The sequence below is a fragment of the Nicotiana attenuata genome, chromosome 11 (genome assembly GCF_001879085.1).
Source record: "Nicotiana attenuata strain UT chromosome 11, NIATTr2, whole genome shotgun sequence".
Classification (NCBI taxonomy): domain Eukaryota; kingdom Viridiplantae; phylum Streptophyta; class Magnoliopsida; order Solanales; family Solanaceae; genus Nicotiana; species Nicotiana attenuata.
In genome coordinates, this window is record NC_031999.1 from 7423611 (window position 1) to 7432615 (window position 9005).

A 9005-nucleotide genomic window follows, 5' to 3' on the forward strand; every position below is an offset into this window, starting at 1 on the left:
AGACATCAACGGGACGGGGTAACCAAGGAAAAGGTATAGTTAGAGGTGCCTTGCCACCTAGTGTACAGAAGATGATTTCCAAGAAGCAAACAGCCGGCTGGGTGAGAGGACGAAACTTATATGACTCTGATTCATATGCCCATCTAGGGAGGCCTCTGAAGGAACTCATTGTCACAGTTTGAAGGGCGCAATGAGGAGCAGTCTCATCCATAGGGGCAGTCTGAGCCCCGAGTTGAACCTTCTACATCTCAGGACACCTCCTAGGGCACAGCCAGCACTAGCCATGAAAAGGTTGCAAGGGATGGGAAATAAAGTACCAAGAAGAAGGTGGTCTTGGAAGACCGATTCTTGAGCTACAATGCATTGGTCGACTTCAAAAAGGGATGGCAAGAAATATCCAGGACTCATGAGAGGCCATTCCTCACAAAAGACCTCGACAAGCATAATTCGATAGTCTTTGAGCAGTTCACAAAAAGAAAAGGCTGGATGTAGTTCACTGAAGAGCTGGTTGATGTCAAAGAGCATTTTGTCTGGGAGTTCTACGCCAATGCGACGCACATAGTCAAAGGGACCAAGGTTACCAAAGTGCGCAACCTCAAGATGAAATTTGATCAAAAATCGTTGAATGCCTATCTGTGACCTGAGGATGTTGAGACAAAGGAGTACCTAACTAGTTGATGTCACGGCCCCAAAATTCCACCTTAGGAATCGTGATGGAACCTAGCCTCTAAGACTAGGTAAGACTAACACATAAATTGATATTACGAGTTTATTTTGAGGATCAATCAAAGAAAAGCGCGATAACAATCTAAACAAAATAAAGCATCAAATGAGATAATAAATTTTTTTCAAGAATCAATTAGAATAAGGCATAATAACAATTTCTTTATTTAGATACGTATGTTACCAACAACTCAATATATTTCAAGATAATATCTCCACATAATTAAATCCATCTTGTCAACTACTTCCTCATGTAACAATGGAGGTACATATTAGCACATTAAACAACACAGCAAATCACGTAAACTGCATGACACCCGCAAGAAGTAACAAATTGTGCCAATACAAAATTAACTATCAGAGTCACTATGATGTAGCACACATCATAATTACATATCATTCTTATGTCGCCGTGCGAGCTTCACATTTATTTTGAAAAATTTTATCCGAAATAGCTTCACGTGCTTTAGCCCCCTTATCTCGCTGCGTGGCTTTAAGTAAATTCCCTTACTAGCAACACGCGTATAAATCCCACCTTATCTCGCCTCATGCACATCAATACACCACCTTTATACCATAGCATGCGCATCGAAATCACAACACAACAATCATCTCGCACCACACGTGCCCATATACCACAACATTTCCAAAATCAACTATACCAACGTTACCACAACACATAGCCCACGGCTCAACCACAATATGCACAAGAATCTCAATAGCAACAAAATAAATCAGGAAACAATCCAACAATAAAGGATATCCCATAAAACAACAACTTCAATTAGAACATGTTAACAACTCTCAATAACTACAACTTCAACTCAATGCATAAGAAAAATCTCAACAATGAAAGATATGACATGTAACCACAACCTCATAAATGCATATAAGAGCAAACTCAATATTGGAAGATAGAATATGTAGTAACAACTACAATTAAAGCATACAATAGTAAACTCGACACTGGAAGATAGAATATGTTATAACAACTACAATTAAAGCATATAAGAATGAACTCAACAACGAAAGATGTAACAAGTGATACCAACTTTAATTAAATGCATATAAGTAAAAGAGTAATAACCGGACAATTTTCACATTTAAGGTCATGTACGCACTCGCCGCCTCGTGTACACGTCTTCCACATAATTCAAATAGTACTTCGTGTGGGTAGTTCCCCCACATAAAATTAGGCAAGATACTTACCTCAAGCAGGCCAAATCCATACTTAAAAATAGCTTTTCGTTTAAATTCACCTCTGCACGGCTCAAATCTAGCAAAAAAACTACTTGAATTTCAAAGAATTCAAGAAGAACCAATTTTAACTAATAAAGCTAAGATCTTTACACAATTTTCCAAAAGTCAACCCCAGGCTTGCCTGGTCAAAACTCGCGCCCAACGTAGATCTCGACTATCCATAACCCACGAGTCCATAAATGTATTTTATTTTCAAATCTAAGTCTAATTCGACTCTCAAATCTCAAATTTTTATTTTTCAAAATACAATAAAAGATCCCCAAAATTTCCCTTCAAATCTCATGATTTAGATGTTAAATCTCATAAACAACATGTTATTTAATCAAGATGGATTAAAAACACTTACCCAATGGTGTGGTATGAAAATCTCTCCACGAAATCGCCTCCCACCGAATCTAGTGCTCAAAAAGTGATAAAATAAGGCTTAGTCCAGAAATACCCAGCTATAAATAAGTTGTATATGTCGCATTTGCAACATGGGGTTCGCAAATGCGACCTCCACAAATGCGGACAAGGCATCGCAAACACGACCCCTGAAAGACCCAGCAACAATCGCATTTGCAATCAAAAGCTTCGCAATTGTGAATCCATTTTCCACAACAGCCAATCACAAAAGCGACCCAAAACATCTCAAAAGCGGACAGCCCCGGAGTCGCAAATACGACTCCACTATCACATTTATGATAAATGCCCAGCTTCCTCAGTTTGCAAAAGTGAGAAGAGACTCATAATTGCGGTGGTCGCAAATGCGACCATTTTTTCGCAAATGCGAGGACAACAAACCAGCAGAAATCTAAACCTTACATAAAACTCTCAAGAACCCATCCGAAACTCACCCGAGCCCTGGGGCTCCAAAGCAAACATCCACACAAGTACATAGACATCATACGAACTCGCTGGTGCGATCAAAAGACCAATATAACATCCGAAAACCACGAATCGGATACCAAAACACGTGAAAATTACAATGAACTCATGAACTTCCAAAACACAACCACACGTCCGATTCCTGTCAAATCAACTCGGAATGATGCCAAACTCTGCAGACACGTTACAAATGACAAAACGGACCTACTCCAAGTCTCGAAACCAATATCCAGACCTGATAGCTATAAATTCAAATCATGGTCAAACTTAGGAAAATTCTAAACTTTCAAATTGCCAACTTTCGCCAAAATGTGCAAATTCAACCTAGGAACCTCAGAATCTAACTCTGGGCATATGACTGAGTACAAAATCACCATTCGGACCTAACAAAACCATCAAAACTTCGATCCGAGATCAAATATGAAAAAGTCAAACTTGGACAACTCTTCCAGCTTAAAGCTTCTAAAATTAGAATCATTCTTCCAAATAAATTCTGAGTCGCTCGAAAATCGAAACTAACAATACATGAAAGTCAATAGACATAATATGAAGCTACATGAGACCATAAACCACCGAACAAAGTGCAAATTCTTAAAATGACTGATCGGGTCATTACAGCTGAGAACGAGGAGGTCTGACTGTGGCTTGCTGAGATTCTTGCAGCAGGGCCTACCCCTCCTTGGATAGGTACCGGAATGCAAAATTCCCGCAAGACTTTGATCTTCGAGGTAAAGTGTTGGCAGAAATTTGTGTGTACAAGACTTGACCTGTGCTTGAATGAAAACAATCTATCTTTGGAAAGGGCAGTGCTCGTGGCTTCTATCATGGCCAGATACCCAATTAATATAGGTGCCTTGATGTTGGCCAACATTACTCTGGTAGAAAAATAGGGAAAAACTTCCTACCCGTACCCCAGAACCATGAAAAATACTCGACAGATGCAAAAGTCGAGTCTAGACCATATGGCACCAAGAGTAAGCCAATTGCCCCCTTTAATCTGTACAAGTTGCAAGACCCTGGGAACCCCAAGTAAACTAAGAGCAGCCATCCTTCAGCTACTACTAGCCAGTCTGATAAGCTTGTAATAACAGATTTTGGTCCCTCCGATATCCCCTCATCTTTAGTTGAGCCTTTTACTCATATCAGGGACACTATTTCTGAGCCTCCATCATCCCATGCTCCACTGCATACACCTGCTCCGAGGCCTGTACCTATGCCTACTAGCCCATTATCTACCTTGCAGGTTTCTCAAACGTTGGTGAGTCTTAACAACTAGATGCAGATAGCTACATCAAAGTTGTACAAGCTATCTAGTATAGTTTCTAGGCAGCCCTCTACAGTTACAGACACTTCTAACACTTTTAGGAAGCTTACACATATCTTAGACAACCAGAAGGTGATCATGGACATGTTGGTTCAGCATGGTACAGTGATCGAGAGTTTGACCAAGGAGGTGAAGAAGATGCCAAAGACTTAGGCCAGCAAGAAGTCAGTTGAGTCGCTGCTAGCTGAAGTGCAACGGGTAGCTGAGGCGGGCAACTTGCCCTTTTTGATATGCCGATTGATCCCACGGCCGCACCCAGCTCAGACTTCTTAGTATGCCCCTACCACTCATGTTGAGGAACCCTGCCTTGCATCCAGCACTACTGTTGTGGTGTGTGACATGTCCACATCTGAGACAGCTCCCACATACGATGATGATACTATCCATTTAGCTGAGCCGGCTCGGACTGACCCTCCTGGTGATACCCAAATGACTGAGGATGCTTAGGGAGTTTCTTCGCCCCTCTATGCTCTTTGATTTTTTCTTGTTAAGCATTAAGGACAACGCTTACTTTTATTTGGGGGTGGAGAATTTGATTTGATTGGATAAATTTGATGACATTGGGATGTAATAATTGGATGATTCATTTTGTTAGTTTTTAGTAGCTTGATAAAATCAGTAGTAATTTATAGTTTCATTTTGGTAGTGTTAATACTATGCTTTTATTTCTTGTTATTGATAATAAGTCTTTGGTTTCTTAATGTCACGATTCTTTCCAAAGGTGGTCTCTTGTGTGAACCGGGTGACTTTTTCCGAGGATGGATAGTATGACAACTTTCTTAAGGTAATTAGTCTGTTGCATGTTTATGTAGTAGTAGTAGTAGTAGTAAGTGATAATGAATAAAATCCCTAATCAAGTTATTATATGAAAAACAAGCTATTTATGCTTCATGTGGCACCAACATACTTAACTGCATGCTTATGATTTGAGACAAGGTTGTTGTAAATAGTTTTTGAGAAAGTAACTCTAGTAAAGTCACCTTGAGGCTCTTGAGTTATCTTTGATAATCATTAGGTGGTTGAGTAGACCATAGAGATCTTTGACTTGATTGTAGCTATTGTGGGTTTTAGACTCTATCTTCCTTTACGGTCTATTTGCATGAAAGGTAAGGTGAAATTTTTTTGCTTGTCTAAGTGCTTGAGTGAATAGTCTAGAACTTATCTCGAATGTGCTTCAAGCAAAACTTTAGAGTTTTCTTGGTTTGAAAGTTGATTGTAGGATTTCTTTTGCCACCCTATGATCATTACCCTAGTAAACCCCCTTTGAGCCTTTAGCCTTTTGCTTTTGGTAACCTTGCTACAAGCTTTCACCTTTTGAACAAGATCTCATCTTGGCACCCGAACCCTCCTAAGCACTTGTATGTAGTTTGTTGGCTCAAAGCCTAAGTTTGGGGGGAGAGTTGAGAAATCTAAAAGAAGTACCAAGGCATTAAAAAGAGAGAAAATAATTCATATGAAATATAAAGAAAGAAAAGCAAGTAATGTGAACAAAAAAGAGCACAAAATGGGGCAAAAGGGAAGATTGATGAAATAGAGTGACCCAAGTATCTCTAGCATAAAAGTCAAGGAAGAAAAGGAATGAAAATGCCAACAAAGAGTGATGCCAAGTCTCCCTAGACTCTTAGAAGAAGGAATACCTCCAAGGGTTCTAGATGTTCTATGACAAATGTGAGCCAAGAAATGATAAGTGAAGTGCTTAAGGAAGGATGTAACCACTCGTATCTCATATAGTATCCTACCCCGAATCGAAAGCCTTCATTACAACCCGAAAGAAGTCCTATTGATTTTGAACGGAGTATGCTTACATTAATAGAGATGTACATGAGGGGTAAGCATATAGTACTTGAAGTTTAACTTGTGACCTTTCTTTGTGAGAGAAGAGCGAAACTTTTGATGCATTAGAAATTGAGTGTTGAATTTGTAGTGAGCAATGCAAATGGGAGGCATAAGAGGAAGAGTTTGGAGTTCACCATGATTAGCATGAAATATAAGAATCCTTGATGAATGAAGTTAACTCTTGAGGCTCAAATGTCACACTAGAATTGAATGAGATGATCAAGTTGCACCTTTTTGAAAATTTGACACCTAGTTTATAATGCCTGAGTATTGTGGGTAATTATTGGTCCCAACTGAGTATAAATGACTTGTGGGTAACTCCTTGAAATGGGCATACAATGTGGGAAGGGGGGTGCTAATCTAGTTGTTTGAGGACAAGCAAAGACTTAAATTTGGGGAGTTGATAAGTGTGAATTTTAACCACTTATTAGTACATTTTTGCTATAGTTTTTAGTCTGAAAGTATTGATTTTAGTCTCTTAATATAATGAAAATGGTTGAATTGCAGGTGTGCCGGAAAATGTAAGTTCAATAAGAAAAAATGACTCAAAAAGGAAATGTTCTAGCCAAATTCCGTAAAGAGGAGAAGTGCTGATAGAAGTGCAATCCACAAAATTACACTTGCGGCCGCAAAAGCAAGTACGGTCCGCAAAAGAAAGAATGTGGCCGCAGAGGAAGGACTGAACCTTCAGGAACTTTTGGCAGAAGTGCGGTCCGCAAAACAAAATATGCGATCACACTTGGTCCGCAAAACAAGTTTGCGCTGAAAAGCTTGAAAGATCAGAGAATGAGCAGTTGAACAAGTTTGAAGCCTCCTGAAATGCGGTCTGCGAGAATTGAAGTGCGGATGCAAAGGCTGATGTGTGGCCACAAAAGTTGAAGTGCGACCGCAGAACTTCTCCTACTGAAAGCATGGGCAATATCAAACAAGCAAAATACGAACCGCAAAAGCTAATGTGAGGCCGCAGATCCCTCCAAAAGGCATTTTTATCAGAGATTTTGGGAGCCCTATAAATAGAACTTTATGACTTTTTTAGGGCATATTTTCATTGTAGCAGCTAGGAGTCAGTTGTTTTTAGCTATTCGGAGCAAGTTTGAGCAACAATTGGAGAAGATTATCTACTTTTTCATTTAATTTTGGTTTTATATCTTTGATTCTTCTTATTTTCATCTTTTCATGACTCTTAGTATGAGTAGCTAGTCTTTTATCTAGGGTTGGCATCCAACTTAGAGTGTAAATCTTATGGGTTATTAATATTATGCTTGTTATTGATTGGGTTAGTGTTATTTAGCCTTGTTTATGCTTTAAAGTAAGAATTGATGGCTGCAAATATTGATTCATGCCTTTTTGACCTTGTTCTTACTTGAAAAAAGGAACTTAGTCTAGGAAAACTTGGCTAACAAGAAATTAAACTAGTTGAGTTATTAATTAGTTTAATTAACGGATTTGAACTAGAGATAGGGATAACCTCACTTGGGCCCATATTCCATTGCACTTATAGCTACCCATTTGGACTTGATAAAGCTAAATGGGCATAATTACTTCTTGACTAAGAGGTATTGAGTGAGTACTTGAGTATTGAGAGTCATAACAACCTCGATATATCAAGCAAGCATAAATTTACCTTACCCATTAGGTTTACACCTAGGTTAAGATTACAACCCTAGGCTTTTCTCTATTTGATAAAACTTCAAAAATATTTTAATTATTACTTGTTTGCTAGCTTAGTCACAAACCTAGTAGTTTAATTGGTGAAATATATACCCACCTTTGTTTGAAAGATAAATTAAGTTATTTCAAGTTGCTCACTTAAGTGTTTACCATAACACCCATACTAAACTCCTTGAGGTTCGACCGACTCGTGTTGTGTTATTATTATTGTAATGACCATTTCATATTCCCTTATTTGGGGTGTGACTTGGACATGATCAGGTGCCCACATAAGACCATGCCTGGGAGAAGTCTAAGTACCCCGTGAACAGCTATTGCTTCGGTCTTTGGCCTTTCAGGGAGTTTCTTCTCCCACCCTCACTATTTTTGGCTTTATTTGTACATTGGAGAAATTGCACTCTTTTAAGTGTGGGATGGAAGAATATTTTTAGATAATTAGAAGTAACATGTCAGTATGATTATAACTTCCTGTCTTTATTTTTTTAGCTTCTTATTTTTATTTGCTTAGTTAGTAGAATTAGTAGTGTAGTATTTTAGTAGTGTGGGTTATTTAATGCCATTTTTAGGACGAAGAAGATGCTCGAATAAAGGAGATGGAGTATGGTCTCGCTGTATAAGAACAAGGGTGATGCCAATATTTGCAACAACTACCTGGGCATCAAGTTACTAAGCCATACTATGAAAGTCTGGGAGAGGGTGGTGGAGCTGAGGTTGAGGAGGATTGTGGATATTTCTGAAAACCAGTTTGGATTTGTGCCAGGACGTTCGACTATGGAAGCTATTCATCTTGTTAGGAGGTTGATAGAGCGGTACCGGGAGAGGAAGAGGGATTTAAATATGGTGTTCATTGACTTAAAGAAGGCTTATGATAAAGTTCCAAAGGAGGTTTTATGGAGATGTTTGGAGGCTAGAGGTGATCATGTTGCTTACATTAGGGATATTATGGACATCTATAATAGAGCTAAGACTCGAGTAAGGATTTTGGGAGGGGACTCGGAACACTTCCCAGTTATAATGGGGTTGCACCAGGGGTCAGCCCTCCTTGGCGATCGACGCACTGACGCGCCATATATAAGAAGAGGTATCGTGGTGCATGTTATTTGCATATGACATTGTTCTGATTGACGAGACGCAAGGCGGTGTTAACGAGAGATTAGAGATTTGGAGGCAGAACCTGGAGTTTAAAGGTTACAAGTTGAGTAGGACCAAGATAGAATACTTGGAGTGCAAGTTCTATGGTGTGACTCAGGTTGTCGACGAAGAAGTGAGGCTTGATTTTCGAGTGTTCCCTAGGAGATAAAGTTTTAAATACCTTGGGTTAGTT